Source organism: Mustelus asterias, chromosome 6 (genome assembly GCF_964213995.1).
Source record: "Mustelus asterias chromosome 6, sMusAst1.hap1.1, whole genome shotgun sequence".
NCBI classification, from domain to species: domain Eukaryota; kingdom Metazoa; phylum Chordata; class Chondrichthyes; order Carcharhiniformes; family Triakidae; genus Mustelus; species Mustelus asterias.
In genome coordinates, this window is record NC_135806.1 from 8,834,934 (window position 1) to 8,857,096 (window position 22,163).

Sequence of the window (22,163 nt, forward strand, 5' to 3'; positions counted from 1 at the left end):
CAGTCAACAAAACGGATCACAACACACTGACGGGATATATACACAGATGTATGCACAGATTATCAGAAGGATCAGAATAATAAGAGAGGCCTGGAGCGGATTGCATCCAGACGTGTTTCTGTATACAAGTGTGCTCTCACACTGCACGCACACACTGCACGCGCGCACAAACACACACACACATCTAGTGAACATACGCGCATGCAAGCTTAGTGAATCCGGATCCAAGTTGCATGTGTACACACAACGTGACAGAATATCTCAGTCGACATTAGTTAATTATTTTTGTTTGATCTGGCTGATGTTTGACTGTTCGGGTCAAATTAACAAAGTGGCAACTGACAGGAGTAGTTTTCTCTTTCCCCAGTGAACATAGAAATGGCAACTTGCATCTAAATAAATTATGGCTGCAAATGTTTGATTGTAATTGATCTGATACCAGGGGCAGTTTGGCATCACTCGGGTAACCTCTGCTCAGCATCAAATTGGTGTGGGGGCGGGGGGGGTAGATATTGAGAATTTCTTGAATTTGATCAGCAAGGGTGAAAGGTTTGCAATCTGTGAAAAATGAGTGAGAAAGAGTGAATTCTAATCACATCGAGTCAGAGGTGAACTTGTTCGTTTAATTGTGTGCTGAACCTGGGAAATGGACTGGCTTCATCTGTAGTTTTATATATTGTTTTTGTCGGTTTAAATTCTCATTGTTTTTTCTACCTCGAGATATGAAACTCTGAACTTGCTTGCTTTCTTTTCCTTTCCCAGTGGTATCTGCAGAAGTGGGTTAAACTTTACCTCTTGATTTCCACAGAAATGTTGTTTGATGTTTACTGCATTTCAGTAGAAGCTCTTTGCAGCACCAGACTGCTCAGTAGAACAGGCAAACAATATCATCTTTAATTTTATATTGACACACTGGTTGATTGCTGAACAGTATTGGCTGTTCTGCAAGCATGCTTAGTCCTGCTCTATCACACAACTACAATTTTCTTATATCTAGCAATGATTATTTGATTTTTGATTTAAAGGAAATGAGAGAGTGCAGAATGTAGTGTTACAGTCATAGCTAGGGTGTAAAGAAAGATCAACTTAATGCGAGGTAGGTCCATTCAAAAGTCTGACGGCAGTAGGGAAGAAGCTGTTCTTGAGTCGGTTGGTACGTGACCTCAGACTTTTGTATCTTTTTCCCGACGGAAGAAGATGGAAGAGAGAATGTCCGGGGTGCGTGGGGTCCTTAATTATGCTGGCCGTTTTGCCGAGGCAGCGGGAAGTGTAGACAGAGTCCGTGGATGGGAGGCTGGTTTGTGTGATGGACTGGGCTTCGTTCACGACCCTTTGTAGTTTCTTGAGGTCTTGTCAGAACAGGAGCCACAACAAGTTGTGATACATCCGGAAAGGATGCTTTCTGTGTGCGGTCTACACGAAAGCAGGCATTTGGGTATATAATAGAAAGCAAAGTATAAGCCTCTTGAGGACTGTTGTGTGTTCCTCCTGAAATCACGGATTAATAATTACTGAAGCTTCTATTTTTGTAGCCAAGTCTAGTGATAGATAGGAACTCAGGATTGTTAACTGTCTGTTACACTCCCCTCGACATGGCATCATTGCACATGGACGCGATGATTATTAGCGCCATCTGTTATGTTGCCGGTGTAATGTTGACAATTGGGAGAGCTGTTGGAAAGTTAGACTTGGCCTTTGAATAGTTCAAGAACAGGAGTTTACAAAAGTACGTGGCACAGTGGTTAGCACTGCTTCCTAACTTCCTAATATTGGGTTCATGTCACACTATTTGTAACTCCCACAGTTGCGTGGACCTGCAGAGTTTCACTGGCTGTCTTGTCTGGAGACAATACACATCTTTTTAGCCTGTCTTGATGCTCTCTCCACTCACATTGTTTTGTTTCTTAAAGACTTGATTAGTTGTAAGTATTCGCATTCCAACCATTATTCATGTAAATTGAGTCTGTGTCTTTATAAGCTCTGTTTGTGAACAGAATTCCCACTCACCTGAAGAAGGGGCTTAGAGCTCCGAAAGCTTGTGTGGCTTTTGCTACCAAATAAACCTGTTGGACTTTAACCTGGTGTTGTTAAACTTCTTACCGTGTTTACCCCAGTCCAACGCCGGCATCTCCACATCCTAACAGCGCCAGGGACCTGAGTTCGATTCCTGGCTTGGGTCACTGTCTGTGCGGAGTCTGCATGTTCTCCCCGTGTCTGCATGGGTTTCCGCCAGGTGCACCAGTTTCCTCCCAAGATGTGCTGGTTAAAGTAAAGTAAAGTTTAAAGTTTATTTATTAGTCACAAGTAAGTCTTACATTAGTACTGCAACAAAGTTACTGTGAAATTCCCCTGGGTGCATTAGGTTAGGTGCATTGGCCATGCTAAATTCTCCCTCAGTGTACCTGAACAGGCGCCAGAGGGTGGCGACTAAGGGATTTTCGCAGTAACTTCATTGCAGTGTTAATGTAAGCCCACTTGTGACACTAATAAAATAAACTTTTAAAGTAACTCAGGACTTTCTCAAGGTAGCACGTTTAAAAATTGGAACAATAAGCAGCTCACGTAGTTAGGTGGGAGGAGGAACAGAGTGGGTGGTCATTGGCGGAAGTTTCATACCCTGAACATCCTTATTGTTAAATTTTGATCAAGTGTTTGTACAAAGTGAAGTTCACGGTGGCACAATGGTTAGCACTGCTGCCTCACAGCGCCAGGAACCCAGGTTCGATTCCCAGCTTGGGTCACTGTCTGTGCGGAGTTTACATGTTTTCCCTGTGTCTGCGTGGGTTTCCTCCGGGTGCTCCGGTTTCCTTCCACAGTCCAAAGCTGTGCGGGTTAGGTGCATTGGCCGTGCTAAATTGCCCTTTAGTGTCCCGGGGTGCATAGGTTAGAGGGATTAGTGGGGTTACGGGGATAGGGCCTGGCTGGGATTGTTGTCAGTGCAGACTCAATGGGCCGAATTACGTCCTTCTGTACTGTAGGGATTCTATGATAATATAACTATGTATTTAATAACTTGTCTGCTCCAGTGCTCTCCTGGCTGGTTCTCATCTTCCATTCTCCATAAACGTCTAAAACTCCTGTAGCCCATAGGTTCACTCACACCAACTTCCCCTTCACCCCTGTGCTCACTGACCCACATCGTCTCCTGCTCTGACAAGGCCTCCGTTTTAGAACTTTCAACTTTTCAACTCCCTTCATGGCCCCTCTATCTCCGTACTCTCCTGCAGCAGTGCAACAACCCTCCGGGATCTCTGTCCTGTTCCAATTCTGACAGCTTGCGCATTCCCCGCTTTTAATTGCTGCACCGTTGGTGGCCATATCGTCAGCTGTCCTGGCCCAATGTTCTGGGGGTTCCCTCCCCCTATCTCTCTCTGTGTGTAGGATGCTCCTTAAAAGTGACCTCTCTGACCGAGCTTTTGATTACCTTCCTAATATCTCCACCACATGTGTTGGGTCTTGTTTGATGACACTCCTGTGAGGCACCTTGGGAAATTTGACTGCATTAAAGGTGCTAAATAAATGCAAAGTGTTGTTGATAGACTGTCAGTTTTCACATTGGTATCTATGTTTATGGGAGGGGGCAGAATATTAAATACAAGCTAGCATTCTCATTGGAGAATTCAAGCAACAAGTTAGGAATCACTTAATCCTGACTGCCATTAATATCATCCGGCCACCTTCCCTCTTATTGTGAGCTTTGTGCAGTAACAGCCGCCCTATCACTTAGTCTCTACACTTGGCCAAGTGTCTATATTTTTAATGCATTTTAATTAGAGATGAATCACGGTTGGGGAAGTTAAACACTGAGTCAGTGCAGCCTGTTTAATGGTTATTGATCTGTGCGGGGTGTAAGCAAGCACCTGATGTACAGCATCCTTTGCAATTGATACCCTGGATGGTTATTGCATAATTTGTGTGGAGCTTTTGGACCGTGGTAATTGACAATTGTGACTTGGAGAATCATGCCTTATTTCACAGGGCTCTCCTTAAGCGAGCATTTACAATTGGAAAAGCTATTTTTAAAATGCACAATTTTGTTAATCATTTATTTGGACAATTCTGCACATTTGAACACCCAGACATTTGTCCTCCCTTACTTTGCTCACGCTGCCCTGCATTGACACATGGTGTTGTCACTTATCACGGCTGCGAGGTCATCCAGGCTTGTTGACATTCAGCATTAATTCTCGAGCACTGGCTGGAGTTAGTGCAGAAGTAAAGTTCTGAAACTTTAAAAGCGGTTCTGTAAATCATAGAAATCAGCGGTTAGCACTACTGCCTCACAGCGCCAGGGACCCGGGTTCGATTCCGGCCTTGGGTCACTGTCTGTGTGGAGTCTGCATGTTCTCCCCGTGTCTGCATGGGTTTCCTCTGGTTTCCTCCCACAGTCTGAAAGACGTGCTGGTTAGGTCATGCTAAATTCTCCCTCAGTGTACCCGAACAGGTGCCGGAGTGTGGCGACTAGGGGATTTTCACAGTAACTTCATTGCAGTGTTAATGTAAGCCTACTTGTGCCACTAATAAATAAACTTTAAACATAGTCACGGTGACCTGAATAGTCTCTATGTCCATGTATTTCCCTTGCAGATCATATCGATAGAAATGAGCTGATAGATTAAATCTCCTATCCTGACTTCTAAAGCATCAGCAGCAGTGGGAAGACTGGAAAGCAGAGCTGTGCTGGAGTTTGTTTAATGTATGGAGCTCTGTTTTTCTAAAACCATGTGTGGTGGTAATAGTTACACGAGTGCTTAGACAGTTATTTTAAGATTGAATCTTTATTGTTTGCAACAGCTTCTATTTATGTAGTGTCTTTTATGTTGTAAAACATTCTCAGGGACATCATTGGAGCTTCATCAAATATAATTTGACAATGACCTTCATGAGGAAATATTAAGACAGACAACCAAAAACCTGTCAGAGAGAGAGGTTCTACCGCGTGTCTAGAAGGAGGAGAGGAAGTTTAGGGAGGGAATTCCAGAGCTCAGTGCCTTGATGTCTAAAGGCACAGCCACTCCTGAAGGAATGATGAGAATCTGCAAAAACAAGAAGCCAGCATTGAAGAAGCATGGAGATTTTGCAGGGTTGCAGAGCTGGAGGAGATTACCAACATGGGGTAGGTCGAGGTCCCTATTACTGCTCCTAGCTTGGTGACAGTCAAACAAATATTATAATGCCTTACTTACTGCCCTAATGACAGCTCTGACTGTGAATTCAAGCCTTTCCTGATCTGTGTGACTCAGTGCGCATCTTGTGAGGCATTTACCTACTGATTCGGGGAACTAGTTCAAACATTTAGGGTGGGATTTTCTAGCTGTGTTCGCCTCAAATCTCACCCGAAGTCAACAGACCTTTGCATGGTCCTCTCTTCCACCCTCCCTCCACCCCCCACAATTCCTGTGGCGGGCGAGATGGGAAAATTCCCCCATTAGTGTCTTTAATGTTGAAGCCAGCAAATAGACTCGATTCCAGTAAGACTCTCTGCAAATTGTTGAAAGTGGTTATTGGCACGGGAAAAGTGTAAAACGCGACCAATTTGTTCCTCACTGTATCCTGCCCAGTAACTGCACTAAAGCCTGATTTTCAAACCTTTTTAAAAGATTAATTTGCCAGGTGTGATTTGTAGCTGAGAAGCAGAGTAGTAGAAATGATCTACAGCTTAATCTGTTCATGAAGGCAGCCTAAAACCAACGGAGAGGCAACATTTTCCAGATTCCAGAAAAGAGCCAAGGTTAAAATTCAACAGTGACAACCGGACATTGATTCCAGTGGACTGGAATGTTCCTGACTTCCCAGACTGAAAAACCTGACTTGTGACAGCAGTCATGTGGTGGCGTTAGTCTGGGTCACTTCAGACCAGAGCCAATGCGCCTTCTGCAAAGATTTTACTAATATGTGATTTCTTCTTGTTGGGCACCACTGACCCAGGACTTGTTATTTCAGGATTGGTCAAGTGATGTTACAAATACATCCCAGCCCCACAGTGCTATCATCTTTATATAAAAGCAAAATACTGTGGATGCTGGAATCTAAAACAAAAAATGCTGTAAAATCTCGGCAGGTCTGACAGCATCTATAGAGGGAGAATAGACCCAACTTTCCGAGTCTCAACCCTTCGTCAGAGCATCTCTGGCAAAGGGTTATCCAGACCTGAAACGTTGGCTCTATTCTCTCTCCACGGATGCTGACACACCTGCTGAGATTTTCCAGCATTTTCTGTTTTTGTTTCATCTTTATAATGGGGTGGCACAGTGGTTAGCGCTGCTGCCTCACAGCACCAGGGACCCGATTCCTGGCTTGGGCCACTGTCCGTGTGGAGTTTGCACATTCTCCCCGTGTCTGCGTGGGTTTCCTCCGGGTGCTCCGGTTTCCTCCCACAATCCGAAAGACGTGCTGGTTAGGTGCATCGAATATGCCAAATTCTCCCTCAGTGTACCCGAACAGGCACCGGAATGCGGTGACTAGGGAATTTTCACAGTAACTTTATTGCAGTGTTAATGTAAGACTACATGTGACTAATAAATAAACTTTGCTTTCGCCAACATCATTACTTCTAACTGCCCTCGAAGGAACTTTTCATATAACCATGAAAGAGCTACATTTTGGCTGTTCTCAGAGGGATACGCACACATATTTTATATATGGGGAGATGTGGCCTTTTGATTTATTTGTTAAATCACCTGTCTTTGCATGAACTTGCTCACTTTCAGAAAGTGATGGACTAAATACTTCTTTAGCCTGTTTGGTGGGTTAAAAACTGCTGAAATTTTTGATTAAACAGTAATTGGATGAATGAACACTGTAGATGTACAATCTACATCTTCATTACGCCCTCATAGAGGATTCAACCACTGCGTCTGCTGCACCACAGAGGGAGGCAGTGGCATAGTGGTAATGCCACTGGACGGGCGGTCCCGGCTAATGCTCTGGGGACACAGGTTCAAATCCCACCACGACAGCTGGTGGAAGTCAAATTCAATGGATAAAATCCGGAATAAAAAAGCCAGTCTCAGCAATCAACTGACGTGGTTCACTGATGCCCTTTAGGGAAGGAAATCTGCTGTCCTTACCCTGGTCTGGCCTACATGTGACTCCAGAGCCACAGCAATGTGGTTGACTCTCAACTGCCCTCTGAAATGTTCAATTGGGGATGGGCTGCAAATGTGGACTTTTCCAGCATCCCATGAAAGAATAACGAAAAAAAATAATTGAAACCTGGCAGTGAGTTTAAAGAGCAACCTGACCGTGCAGTTGTTTGGATCATCATAAACCTGACTGTGTTGTCAGTTTGCAGCTCAGTCAAACCCATTCAGTTGAATTACTGCTTTGTAACACATTGTCAACCATTTATTATCCTTTTGTAGAATAACTGCCTTTATTAACTGCTGTGGTGGGTGTAAGTCAATTAAATCTGTACGACCCAACACAGTGCGTGGAGCAGAAATGTTTGGATAAAGCTACCATCCCCTTCCACTGAGGATTCTGACATCGGGCTGCTTGAATATCCAAGCAGCACCATATCATTTTGCTAAAGCGTGTAGGAAGCTGATTAGAATGTCTTCAATGAAATGGAGTTAACTTGAAGCTCGGTGGTATCGCGTTGGGGCTGAGAATGGAGTCTTTGTCATTCCCTATTTTAAAGAAATTAAATCAAGTGCTACCTATCTGTAGACCTACAAGTGCACTGTTGCATGAGATAAAATGGCTAATTATACCCACACAGTTTTGACTATCCTCCAGCTTCAAACGTCCTCTCTGAGCGATGAAGTGCTAATTAAATCACTTGCCTCCCTTTTTGACTATTGTAAGAGCCCCATTTACAGGTTTATAAATGATGCTTATTTCATGTCTGGGTCACGGTGAGCAGAATGTCACAGGGAAGCGGAGTGAAGGGATGTGGTGCTTGTGCATTGCAGTAACCTGAACCAAGGCATGATACGATTGTGCCATGCGGTCAGAATATCACTGAGTAGTTTAAATTCTATCTAGTGTCTAGTGCAGTTTCGACTGCTGCTAACCCTATACCACTGCCACCTGCCAGTTACCAGGCACTTTGCATATGGCATCTGGTCTCATTATATTCTCAATTTAAAAGTTTGAAAATGAACACAGCGTCAGAGAAGAGGAGCAGTGTGACACCAGAGGAATACGTGCTGCTCATAGTACCACAGGACAATTGTGTTTTTTAAGAACCTTCAGATCGGTGAAATTCCAGGTGTGGTTGAAGGCAGAATCAGTGAGAGAGTTTAAGGTTAGTACTTTCCAAATGGGTGCCTATGCACAACCCAAGCTGTGGACTGTACGGTAGACTTTTGTAACAAGGATCTTGATAGCACATACCGTTCAGGCAGGTTTAATTTTCTTTGATGTGCATCAAACATGGACTTTGGAAGCCGTGCCTTGGGTCAGTTGACCTTGGTGTTCTGCAACCTTTACTTTTTCAGTCCAGTTTGTGGTTAAGCTGGGAGTTTTTTTTTTGGCAGGTGTGGGGAGCAAGAATTAATCGTGAAATTTGAGGCCATCCTTCCTTTTCTGGTGTCAGACTCTCAAATTTCCTTACGGCAGAATCATAGAATCGCCACAGTAAAGAAGGAGGCCATTCGGCCCATCGAGTCTGCGCCGACCACAATCCAACTCAGGCCTAATTCCCGTAACCTCACGCATTTTACCCTGTTAATCCCCCTGACACTAACGGACAGTTTAGCATGGCCAATCAACCTAACCCGCACATCTTTGGACTGTGGGAGGAAACTGGAGCACCCGGAGGAAACCCACGCAGACACGGGGAGAATGTGCAAACACAGACAGTGACCCGAGGCTGGAATTGAACCTGGGACCCGGGCTCTGTGAGGCAGCAGTGCTAACCACTGTGTCACTGTGAGGATAGGCAACTTTAAAGTTCCTCCCTTGGTTTCTTTCGTCCTTACCGTTACCTTCAGAAGTTTCTTCAGATTCAGAGAAACACAGGAACAGTCAGCCTTACTCAGGAGTGAAGGTTAGTATTATGTCCTTTTTGGGTTCCTCAAATTAACTTGAATTTGGGAAAGTTGCAAGCCAACATGTTAAGAGCTTATTATACTTGCCAGCATCCTGAATGGGGTTTGTTTTACGTGGAGTATTCAGTGGGCCAGTAAATTATGCCATAAATATATTTATTTAAATGAGAATGTTGTTTAAATTGAATCTTTTCCTGTGGGTAGAAGGATATCATAGTGCTTATGTAAATAAGAGTCAATATATATGTGAAAGTAAATTCTTGGATTGCAATTAATTTCTGCTAGCAACCTAGCCTGCTTAAGACCATAGGTGTGGAGATGCCGGCGTTGGACTGGGGTGAACACAGTAAGAAGTCTCACAACACCAGGTTAAAGTCCAACAGGTTTATTTGGTAGCAAATACCATAAGCTTTCGGAGCGCTGCCCCTTCGTCATCTCTTTAACCTGTGTTTAATGTTCCCTCCACCCACATTATCTGTACCTTTAAGACCTGGCTGGCTGTAGAGATTTGCATTCTAATTAGTATTCTGTAACTTGATTTCTGTGTCTCTGTGCACTGTTGGAGAACAGATATCCACTCCATCTGACGAAGGAGCAGCGCTCCGAAAGCTTATGGTATTTGCTACCAAATAAACCTGTTGGACTTTAACCTGGTGTTGTGAGACTTCTTACTAAGACCATAGGAGCAGAATCAGGCCACTCGGCCCATCGAGTCTGCTCTGCCATTCAATCATGGCTGATATTTTTCTCATCCCCATTCTCCTGCCTTTTCCCCATAACCCCTGATCCCCTTATTAATCAAGAACCTATCTATCTCTGTCTTAAAGACACTCAATGACCCGGCCTCCACAGCCTTCTGCGACAACGAGTTCCATAGATTCATCACTCTCTGGCTGAAGAAATTCCTCCTCATCTCTGTTTTAAAGGAGCGTCCCTTTAGCCTGAGGTTCTGCCCTCTGGTTCTAGTTTTTCCGATTAGTGGAAACATCCTCTCCACATCCAGTCTATCCAGGCCTCACAATATCCTGCAAGTTTCAATAAGATCCCCTCCCTCATCCTTCTAAACTCCAAGGAGTTTAATACACACAAGTGCTTGTCAACAAGTTGGTTAACAGGTATAAGATACAATTGTAAGCAATGGCCCAGAGCTAATGTTGAGTCACTTTAAAATAATGTGGACAATCACTGTTTAATTTAGTGGCTGAAGCATGTAGTTTGATCGTTCGGAAAGTTTCTCTGGTTGATTTTCTCCCCTCTCCCATGCCACATTGTTTAAAATGCTTTTTCATTGCAAGTTCATTGCACCACCAGAAGGACATGGAAGCTTCGGAGAGAGTGCAAACGAAGATTCACCAGGATGTTGCCTGGTCTGGAGGGCATTGACTATGAGGAGAGGTTGAATAAGCTAGGACTGTTTTCACTGGAAAGACAGAGGCTGAGACCTGACAGAGGTATATAAAATGATGAGAGGCATAGACAGGGTGGATAGTCAGAGGCTTTTTCCCCAGGATGGAAGTGTCAATTACAAGTGGGCACAGGCTCAAGGTGAGAGGGGGGAAAGTTTTAAGGGAGATGTGCGGGGGAAGTTTTGCACGCAGGGAGCGGTGGGTGCCTGGAACGTGCTGCCAGAGGAGGTGTTGGAAGCAGGCACATTAGCAACATTTAAGAGGTATCTAGATGTATACATGAATAGGGAGGCAATAGAGGGATACAGATCGAGTAAAGGCAGCAGGTTTTTTCAGTCTAGTTAGGGCATCATGATTAAGGGGGGGGGGCGGGGGGGGGAGAAGAGAAGCGAAGGGGCTGTTCCTGTGCTGTACTTTTCTTTGTTCCAAGTAAAATTTGATTTTTCTTTTTCACCCTGCTATTTCTGCTTAAGGAAAATCATACTGAACTCTGTAAAACCATATGGCCGTGGTTCTCGCAGTGTGGTGTGCAAGGTTTCCCCAAGTGGTTTGCAGGTTTGCAAAGTCACAGCCATGGCCAGACAAGAGACCCCCAGGACTCTTACCCCTGACACTTGCGCGACATCAGGCAACCAGACGTCGGGAAAAAGATACAAAAGTCTGAGGTCATGTACCAACCGACTCAAAAACAGCTGCTTCCCTGCTGTTGTCAGACTTTTGAATGGACCTATCTCGCATTAAGTTGATCTTTCTCTACACCCTAGCTATGACTGTAACACTACATTCTGCACTCTCTCCTTTCCTTCTCTATGAATTGTATGCTTTGTCTGTATAGCACGCAAGAAACAATACTGTATCTTAATACATGTGACAATAATAAACAAAACCAAATCAGACTAACTTCCAAGTGCGCGTCACAAGTCATCAAAACTGCGAGCAACAATAAAGTAGCTCTGGAAACAAGATTTGTGTTAGCGTTACAACAGACAGCTGTGAGATTGGATTTTCAGTACTTGAGCAGCTGAAAGGAAAGAGGAATCAGCTGAGCTTTGGGGCCCCGAATGAGGCTTGAAGCTCTCCAGCTTGGAACCAGACATCGACTTATTGAAGTTTCACCAAAAGCAGCGCCATTCTTCCCATGAATTCTGATGAGCATTTTTGTGGTGGCAAATGAAAATGGGTGGGCTGGGTCTTGTGTCCCGCCTAAGTGATCTGCGGATGAAAGGGTTTGAGGACCCATCCCATGACTTTCATTGCACCAAGGACTGAACTGGTGCAGGCAGCACAGTGGGGAAATTAGGTTAGTAACTAATCTTTGCCAGACGTTGTAAGTAAGTGTTAGCTTGGCTCAGTAACAATACTCTTACACTTGAGTAAAAGGCTGGAGGTTCTAGTCCAATACCAGGCCTAGGCTGACTCGTACATGCAGTGGTATTAAGGTGCTGTCTTTCTGGGCAGGAAAGATCCTCTAACACTGTTCAGAGATGAGAGTAATGACCAAAAGCGCTCTCTTAACCATTACCAGCCACATATTAACTGATGGATCATTTGGCGTTCGAGTAGAACACACTTCCCATGTCTCTCTGGCCTTCAGTTCTGATTACTGTTGTTCGTATAGCACCAAGTTATAAAATGTAGGAAAAACATTGGGCACCAGTTATGACATACGGCTTCAATGTTTTTGGGAAGTAAAACTTACACCATGTAGATTGATGGAACTTTAATTTCTGAAGTCCCTTTCACAACCTTGGGACGTCTCAAAGCCATTGAAGTACTTTTGAAGCGTTTTCACTATTGTGATGTAGAGAGACATGACAGCCGATTTGTGCACAGCAAGCTCCCACAGGCAGCACTGATCAGATAATCTCTTTTCAGTGAAGAGAGATAAAATTGACAGCCTTTTCATCAAATTAGTGCCATTGGTTCTTCTACATCCATCTGAGGGGACAGGCAAATCCTCTCTGAAAGATGGCACATCTGACAGCACGGTGACACAGTGGTTAGCACTGCTGCCTCACAGTGCCAGGGATCCAGGTTCAGTTCTGACCTTGGGTCACTGTCTCTGTGGAGTTTGCACGTTCTCCCCATGTCTGTGTGGGTTTCCTCCGGGTGCTCCGGTTTCCTCCCACAGTCCAAAGATGTGTGGGTTAGGTGCATTGGCCATGCTAAATTGCTCATTAGTGTCCCAAGACATGTAGGTTAGTTGGATTAGCCATGGTAAATGTATGGGGTTACGGAGATAGGATGGCGGAGAGGTAAGGTACTCTGTCAGAGAGCTGGTGCAGGCTCAATGGGCCGAATGGCCTCCTTCTGTACTGTCGGGATTCTATCATTCTATGACAGTGCAGTACTCCCTCTGTGCTGCACTGGAGTGTCAGTTGCGATTTTGTACTAAAATCTCTGGCATGGAGCTTGAAACCTCAATCAGGCAAGGTTATGGGGATAGGATGAGAGGGTGGACTTGGGTAAGGTGCTCTTTTGGAGAGTCAGTGCAGACTCAATGGGCTGAATGGCGTCCTTCTGCACTATAAAGGTTCTGTGAGCCATCTGCCTCAGTGGCGAGAGTGCTATCTACTGAGCCATGGCTGATGAGATGTAGATCTAACAGAAACCATTGAGGAGACCTGATGACTAAACTCTCAAGCAAACAGTAGTTGGCTTCTTGGAATATTTTTACAGCTGATTTGCAAGCGTAACATTTTTTCCCAGTAAGGATTGAAGGATTTTGGGTATATTTGCGATCGTAATAGATCATTTAAAACTAAACCTGGCAGCATAAAATCTTTTGTGACCTCATGCACAAGCAATTTCAGCAAGGCATTTCCAGTTACTTACTGAAATTGAGCTTTTGCTATTCATGTAATGTGAATGTGATTTAAAACTTTACATTTGATGCTAGCCAGAGTGTATTTTACCCAAATCAACAGTTAGGGTTGTTTGCTGAGTGAATTAATCGGAGCCCTCAGCAATTTAGAATGTTCTGTTGTAACTATGTACTGTAGTTAAATAGTGGTCTAAATTGATTGGGGAAAGTTGCTGAATAGAGAATCCTGTTTTTTATTCATTTGTGAATAAAATACTGGCCAGCAATTTTTGCCCACCCCTAGCTACCCTTGAGAAGGTGGTGGTGAGCTGCCATCTTGAAACGCTGCAGTCCACATGCTGTGGGTTGGGTATGTTGGGTTATTGGCCACGCTAAATTGCCCCTTAGTTTCAGGGGGATTAACAGGGTAAATATGTGGGATTACGGGAATAGGGTCTGGGTGGGATTGTTGTTGGTGCAGGCTCGATGGGCCAAATGGTGGCTTCCTGCAGTCTATGATTCTATGATTCTTCTATTCTTTGACAATGCCGTTTCTGTTATTTACAAAGCTTTGTGATGACGAATAAAATCCCTGTGGCTGTTGACAGTGAGGGGAATCATTGGCTCTTGAAGAAGAGCGGGGGAGTTAACCCCAGTCCCCTGGGCACTATTTACTCCTGAACCATTTGACCTGTAAAATGTTGACACTGGCTATGGCAGAGCCCTTCACTCATAGCAGAGTCACACATAGGAGACCGACGGCAGAGAGACCTGTGTAAGGAAAAGGTCCTTACCTTATTTTTGTGCCAGCAGTGCATAAAGATTTCACCCAGAAGAGAGGGGTTACATCTTGGCCAAATTTCCAGAAAACTGTCAGTGCTCGAAAGATATTTGGATGCAGCTTTCGCGAGTGATCGATCCTTTATTGCCTTCTTATCGATAAGGAACGGAGAACTGGAGAATTCCGAAGACTTCTCCAGTCTGCTCTGCTCAATTGTGTACAGATAGACTTTTTTATAGGGCATTACTTACACCTTCTAGTAAAGATAATTGTTTCTAGTCACGCACACCAGTAAATTATTTGCATATGATACAAAGAGATAGGCCCGAGACAATAGCTGTTTAATCGCGCCCCATCGGTAACATCTTTAGTGGTAGATGGATGGAATGTCCATTCAGACAATGGTCACTCAATCATGTTTTTATTACAGTTTCGGTGCTGTGAACAAGGACATTCAGCAGTGTCCTGTTGATAGATATAGTGAAACATCATCCTTTGTCTGCGCTGTCTGTTTCATGTATATGCAGAGACAGTAAGAGTTTTAACAACACCAGCTTAAAGCCCAACAGGTTTATTTGGTAGCAAATACCATAAGCTTTCGGAGCGCTGCTCCTTTGTCAGATGGAGTGGAAATCTGCTCTCAAACAGGGCACAGAGACACAAAATCAAGTTACAGAATACTGATTAGAATGCGAATCCCTACAACCAACCAGATCTTAAAGATACAGACAATGTGGGTGGAGGGAGCATTCAACACAGGTTAAAGAGATGTGTATTGTCTCCAGACAGGATAGCCCGCAAGTCCAGGAGGCAAGCTGTGGGGGTTATTGATAATGTGACATAAATCCAACATCCCGGCTTAGGCCGTCCTCATGTGTGCGGAACTTGGCTATCAGTTTCTGCTCAGCGACTCTGCGCTGTCGTGTGTCGTGAAGGCCGCCTTGGAGAACGCTTACCTGAAGATCAGCAGTCACGGGCATTCAGCCTCTGAAGTGCTCCCCCACAGGAAGAGAACAGTCTTGCCTGGTGATTGTCGAGCGGTGTTCATTCATCCGTTGTAGCGTCTGCATGGTTTCCCCAATGTACCATGCCTCGGGACATCCTTTCCTGCAGTGTATCAGGTAGACAACGTTGGCCGAGTTGCAAGAGTAGGTACCGTGTACCTGGTAGATGGTGTTCTCACGTGAGATGATGGCATCCGTGTCGATGATCCAGCACGTCTTGCAGAGGTTGCTGTGGCAGGGTTGTGTGGTGTCGTGGTCACTGTTCTCCTGAAGGCTGGGTAGTTTGCTGCGGACAATGGTCTGTTTGAGGTTGCGCGGTTGTTTGAAGGCAAGAAGTAGGGGTGTGGGGATGGTCTTGGCGAGATGTTCGTCTTCATCAATGACATGTTGAAGGCTCCGGAGGAGATGCCGTAGCTTCTCCGCTCCGGGGAAGTACTGGACGACGAAGGGTACTCTGTCCACCGTGTCCTGTGTTTGTCTTCTGAGGAGGTCGGTGCGGTTTTTCGCTGTGGCGCGTTGGAACTGTTGATCGATGAGTCGAGCGCCATATCCTGTTCTTATGAGGGCATCTTTCAGCGTCTGGAGGTGTCTGTTGCGATCCTCCTCATCTGAGCAGATCCTGTGTATACGGAGGGCTTGTCCGTAGGGGATGGCTTCTTTAACGTGTTTAAGGTGGAAGCTGGAGAAGTGGAGCATCGTGAGGTTATCCGTGGGCTTGCGGTACAGTGACAGCCAGCCTACAGTGAGGGTGCTGCTGCTGATGTACTAATTTTCCTGGTCCCCTAGCCAACCCCCTGCTGAGCACAGTTTCCTCTCCCACAGTGCATCCCCTTGTGAAAAGTGCCACATAAATGCAAATCTTTCTTTGCACTGTACGCAACTCAACCTGATTTTGACACATTTCCAGGAGCATTGAACCAGGTTAACTGGAAAAGTGTAACCTGACTAAGGTAGTCTCCAGTCAGGATACAGTCCATTAAACTACCACCGAGCACATATTACTGGCTGTATATTTCTACCAATTTATTCAAGATATCGGAATGTTTGGTTATTATATAATAATTGGCCATTTTAATTATTAAAATCACTAAAGTAAATTCAATAATCAGGATTAATTGGCAACAGGTTTGGACACTATCCCCAATTCTGCTGGGTTAAGTTTGCCACAGATCTATCAGGGTATGGCTTACACATGTGATTTATAAAACTTGAGGAATTGCCTGCGGTGTTTTATGTTGAGGTGGTTGGTTTCCCTCATTCATGCTCACGGTTTTGTAACATGTCCTAGTTGTGCTTCTAGGCAATGCCTGTGGCTGTAAATGTTTCACCGTTTGCCTGAGGATTTTCGTTACTTGAGTTCTCGATAAATGTGTAACTGGTTTGTTCAGGCGCTTGATGTTTGCTTACACTGGGATTGCTTTTAAATGGCCAGCCAATGATTATCAGTTGAAAATTCCTGGGCTGTAACTTTTTTTTTACTGGCTCATTTTTACTCGCTCACTTAGCAATTTAGCCTTATTGAGGCCGAAATTTAAAAAGAACTCCTTTGCACAGAACTGGTTAGAATTCTAAAACGTGCTGCTGGCTGTGGAAGCGTGACAGGCGGAGGATTGTGTTTGCTTTTGCTGAACATTACAAACAAGATAACTGGGAGTCTTTTGTGGGGGAGGGGTGAGGGAAGGGTCATGAATTTGATGCTTTGGGAATGGACGGTGCATTCTGTGATCATATCAGCTGTGTGTTTATTTGGAGTGGACCGAAGCACCCTGATGGATTTTAAGGTTTGCCAGTTCCCGGCCCTGGGAACAGATTTCTGGAGACCAAACATTCTTTTTAAGAAAGGAACTCTCGGACCTAAGTGGTTGGCAATTAAGAGATGCAGTTGCGGAGTGTGTGCTGAATATATTCTCAGTGAGACTTCGCATGGATTTCAATGTGTGTAGGGTGCTTTTATACGCTCGCTCTTAATTGAAACTACCTTACATAATACTTTCTACTTCAGAGTGAGATGCTGTTGACGTATGTATTCGGAACGACTGAGGGCAGCCATGCCAGCAAAGCAACATTCCTCCACTGTAAACCCACTGAGATTAGTGCCAGAGTTCTAATCCAGCCCACTTCTGCGTAAAGTAGAGAAAAGGACAGTGTCTTGTAATCCTTTTGCTGCTGAGTTGGTTAAACTCTGGAACATGCTCAAAGTTTTTTTTTTAGAAAATGAAGTGTTGTCACTGTGCCAGAATGATGTGGACTCTGACTGAATTTTAACTCGGGGATCTGCATCAGTGATTAGGATAGTGCGATAAATCATCCTGACCACTGATTAATGTTCATTCCAAACATTCGCAGAGCTGGTTGTCGAATGCAGAAGCTTGTGGAAAGACCAATGGTAAGGTGTGTACGTTTTTCTATTTGTCCTTTCAGTGTGAAGGATTCCTGTGCCTGATGTCAGTCCTGAGTGAGTTCCTCAGGTGAGCTGGTGACCACAGACTGTTGGATTGTTGATTCATTTTTTAAAAAAAAAGTAAACCTGAGGACCTTGGATTTCGACTTGCGAGTGAAGCTTGTTCATGTGACAATACTTGAGTACATATTACTTGAAAGGAATTAAGAGATGGAACATTTGAAAAAGATATAATCTCGAAGTCAGTGTTATGGACACTGTGTTTGAGGGAGGTGGGGTGAAGGAATTCAGTCTTGCGTTTATCTTGTTCCTTTACCCCTCTCTCTAATCTCCTCCGTCTGAAAGCCATTTTGAGATACAATCAGAAAATTCTGGAAAAACTCAGTAGGTCTGGCAGCATCTGTGGAGAGAAAAACAGAGTTAACGTTTTGAGTCCATATGTCACATCTTCAGAGCCGTGCACTGCTCCAATTCGGGCCCCTTATGCATCCAGACTTTAATCACTGAACCAAGGGTAGCAGGCCCAAAACCCTGTCTGCCTCTCTACCTTATCCAGGTAACTCACTAAAACTTTTGGTCGCGTCGCCAGTCCCCAATATGTGGATCAGTGTCAGATTCTCTGCGCTAATTGCTCCAGTGCAACCCTTTTGCGCAATTAAACAGACTGGATAAATGCAAGTTGTAGTTGTAAATTTTATGATTGAGAGCACTGCTGTAATGTTTGTACCTCCTTGCCCATCCACTGTGTACACACTCAGTTCCTCCAACCCTGAACCACTCCCAGTTATACCTGAGGCTGTTTTGAGCCTGGACCACTTGTCAACTGAAATAGCTTGGCACAGCTGGGTGGGTTTTGCAAGTTTGAAACTAATGAAAGCGATGAGGGCAGCATGAGTGAGATGGAGGTGAGGTATTGCCCCATCTTGTCAATTCTTTACATTGAAATCTTGGCAGGGGCCTGAGCTGACTTGGTTTCTCCTCTTCTAACACACTGTTTAAAACCTACTTTAAAAACAAGATTAAAAATTGGAGACAATGGCGTAATGGTATTTCACTGAATCAGTAATCCAAAGGAAGGCCAGCCTAATACTCCTGAGGGCACAGGTTCAAATCCCACCGTGGCAGCAGCTGGTGGAATTTAAATGCAACTAATAAAATCTGGAATTGAAAACTAGTCTTCATAATGGTAAAACTACCATTGGTTATTGCAAAAACCCATCTGGTTCAGTCAGAGGAAGGAAATCTGCCATCCTTACCTAGTGTGGCCTGTATGTGACTCCAGACCCTCTGCAATATGGTTGACGCTTAACTACCCCTCTGAAGTGGCCTAACAATCTGCTGAATTCGAGGTCAATCAGGGATAGACAACCAATGTTGGCCTGGCCAGCAGCGTCTACATCCCATGAAAGAATAAAAACAACCTAGCTGTTTGCTCAAGCTTTTGGTCACCTGTCCATCTCCTTCAGTGGCTTCATGCCCCATTTTGTTAATGCTACTGTGAAGCATTGGTGCTATATAAAGGCAAGTTGTTGATGACTAGACCTAATCAAATTAAAACATGGGTCTGTAGAATAAATAGCATAAACTGATAGCTGCAGAGGACCAACCTAGGCTTCAATTCCCTTGAGTATAGATGATTAATGGGTTATCTAATTGAGTTTTTTAAGATGACTAAAGGATTTTGTGGGGTCCAGGGAGAGAACCCATTTTCTCTGGTGGGAGGAGTCCAGAAGAAGGGGCAGAACCTTAACATTAGGGCCAGGCCCTTCAGAGGTAATGTCAGGAGGAACTTCTTCACAAAAGGAAATCTAGAACTGTTTCAAAAGAAACAGGGATTGACAAAAATCGAACATTTCACAACTGTGATTGGCAGATTTTCTTTTCTTTAGTAAATGTGTTAAGAATGATGGAATGAAGACAATAGATGTAGTTAGATACAGACCAGCCATGAACTAATTGAATGGTGCCACAGGCTTGTGCGCATGAATGGCCACCTCTTTGTTCCTATCATACTGCCACTTGATGGAAGAGGTAATTCCCTCACAGTAACATTGATGATGGGAGAAGTATTTTTTTAAGCAAATATTAAATTGTCATTTTGCAATTTTTGTGTCTAGCACTATACGCTATCATGAGGAAAAGTAATTTAGATTGGATGTTCTTGCACTACTGGAAATGTGAGGGAAATTAAAGTATTTTGCATACTTTATCCCTATTTGTTTTCATTGTTCAATGTTTGTGATTGTAAAGAATATGCTGTGTTTGAGCGAATGGTAAGATGATGGAAACTTCTTTATAAAAGGGCCAAAAGCAACATACATGTCGGTTTCTATTCAATTTAAATAGTCAGTCCACCACAACTTGAAAACTGCAGCTTATGTAGTGACGTTCAGTAAGAGTATGAAACTCAAAGTAAGCATGACGAACAAGTTTTCGATTGGGCACTTACTGTCTTCTGGACTCAACATTGAACTCAACAATCTCTGCACACATTTTATTTCCTCCTTCTTTACATGTTTTGGTCTTGTTTTTCTCTTGTATTTGCTTTTAGACGGCAGCTGTCTATTAATCTGCCATTCACACCTCTGGACACATCAGTAGTATCTTTACTTGTCCCGTTATCACCCCCTTTCACTCTGCACCTCCAACTTTGTCATTTACTGTCTCCCATGTTTTGCCCATCATAGACCTTCCCATTCTTGTTTCTTTTCCACACTCCCATTTGACCAACTTAAAACCTTTTACATCTCTAACTTTTCCCAGTTCTGATGAAGAGGCATTGACCCGAAAGATAAACTCTGTTTGCCTAACCACAGATGCTGCCAGACCATAAATCCCCTATGTTTTCTTTTACAGATTTTGCACCCGACATGTAACAATTCTTAAGCATTGCCATCTGGCAAATGCGCAGCCCATATCTCGTACATTGTAAGGGTAAAGGAAGAATGCAAAACATGAAAGAAAACAATGTGGAGTTTTTGGAGAAGAGTGTTCTCACTCGTCTGCCTTTGTTTGACAAAACCCGGGTTATATGTACGATAATGGACGCGAATACATTGGTTGGGAGGCAGATGCACAAATCAGGAGGCTCACAGCATTAACTGTGGGTCTAGTCTGTATTTCGATATCCTGAGATTTTGTTTATTCACCTTGGCATTGCACATGCCTTGGTTGGTTTTCTAGCATGGGTAGAATGTATCAGTATTTTTTTTGTCAATCCCTAAAAGATTGACCCTGTGTTACTGAACATTATTAAAGTAAAGTTTATTTATTAGACACAAGTAAGGCTGACATTAACACTGCAATGAGGTTACTGTGAAATTCCCCTAGTCGCCACACTACGACGCCTGTTTGGGTCAATGCACCCGAACCAGCACGTCTTTCAGGCTGTGGGAGGAAACCGGAGCACCTGGAGGAAACCCACTCAGACCAGGGGAGAACGTGCAAACTCCACACAGACAGTGACCCAAGCCGGGAATCGAACCCCAGGTCCCTGGCGCTGTGAGGCAGCAGTGCTAACCACAGTGCCGCCCATATAGTCACCATACCTTTCGCTATTTTGTATTGAATGATTGGCCTTAAAGCATAGACATAGAATCCCCACAGTACAGAAGGAGGCCATTCGGCCCATCATGTCTGCACCGACCACGATCCCCCCCCAGACCCTATCCACATAACCCTATGCATTTACCTGCTAATCCCCCTGACACTAAGGTTCAATTTAGCATGGCCAATCAACCTAACCTGCACGTCTTTCAGACTGTGGGAGGAAACCGGAGCACCCGGAGGAAACCCACGCAGACGCGGGGAGAATGTGCAAACTCCACACACACACTGACCCGAGGAATTGAATCCAGGTCTCTGCTGCTGTGAGGCAGCCGTGCTAACCACTGTGCCACCGTGCTGCCCTATATTAAAGAATATAACTTTTGATCACTCACTCTTTCCATTCCCCGCGATTCAGTTGGGATATTCATTGCATAATGTGTGACGGTCCTCCTTTTGTACAGCCTCTTTTTATGGATCAGGATGTCCCAAAGTGCTTGGTCATAATTATTTTCAAAAGATTTGTGTGTTTTTCCAGTTTTGTTTTCTTAAGGGAATATTCTGCTCGGAGTTTAATGCCTTTGGAAAAGGATGGCTGGGAGTAACTCCATGGGTCAGACTTGATCTTGAGCAGAACACACTGGTGTCCATTCTCAGTTTACCCGAGCTGCAGCAGGAAGCTGCATAAAAGGAACTTATCTCATTCTGTGACTAGCTTACAGATTGGAATCTGGAATGTAATTAGCTAAAATGGTATATCCCATGATCATTGTTGCCCTCCTGACTGGCTGGAGAGGGCCACAATCTTTTGTGAAAAACAGCTTTAAGACACAGAATGAATTGCAATCCTGAGTGGGCAAAAAAAATGAAATGAAATTTTGGTGCATTGAGTCTAATTGTACTGCAGTATGGAACATGCATGAGAGTTGCAGCAACGTTGGAGAAATAACTCCGCAAATAGTGTGATTTGTTTTCATTTTGCGTTTGAGCCCAAATCTGTAATTCTGTTCCTCGCTTCTTGGCCTGTTGGCTAAGATCAAGTGTAGTATTGGCTGTCCTGCACTAGATAGAAGTCAATGAGGTTACACTGAGGCTTTTGATTTGATTTGATTTATTATTGTCACATGTATTAACATACAGTGAAAAGTATTGTTTCCTGTGCGCTATACAGACAAAACATACCGTTCATAGAGAAGGAAACGAGAGAGTGCAGAATGTAGTGTTAC

At 44.1% G+C, this 22,163-nt stretch overlaps 1 protein-coding gene and 1 pseudogene across 3 annotated transcripts in view; both read left to right on the top strand.

Moving 5' to 3' along the window:
* kiaa1958 (KIAA1958 ortholog) overlaps nucleotides 1-22,163 on the top strand; it is a 112,896-nt gene that overhangs the window by 2,834 nt on the left and 87,899 nt on the right. The window contains exon 2 of one of the 3 annotated variants that reach the window (XM_078214064.1): nucleotides 4,838-5,116. The exons of the other annotated variants lie outside the window; for them this stretch is intronic. The gene's annotated coding sequence lies outside the window, so the exon portion shown is untranslated. The remainder of the gene's footprint in view (nucleotides 1-4,837; nucleotides 5,117-22,163) is intronic. 3 annotated transcript variants of the gene reach the window in all.
* LOC144495381 (U2 spliceosomal RNA) lies at nucleotides 21,948-22,124 on the top strand (annotated as a pseudogene).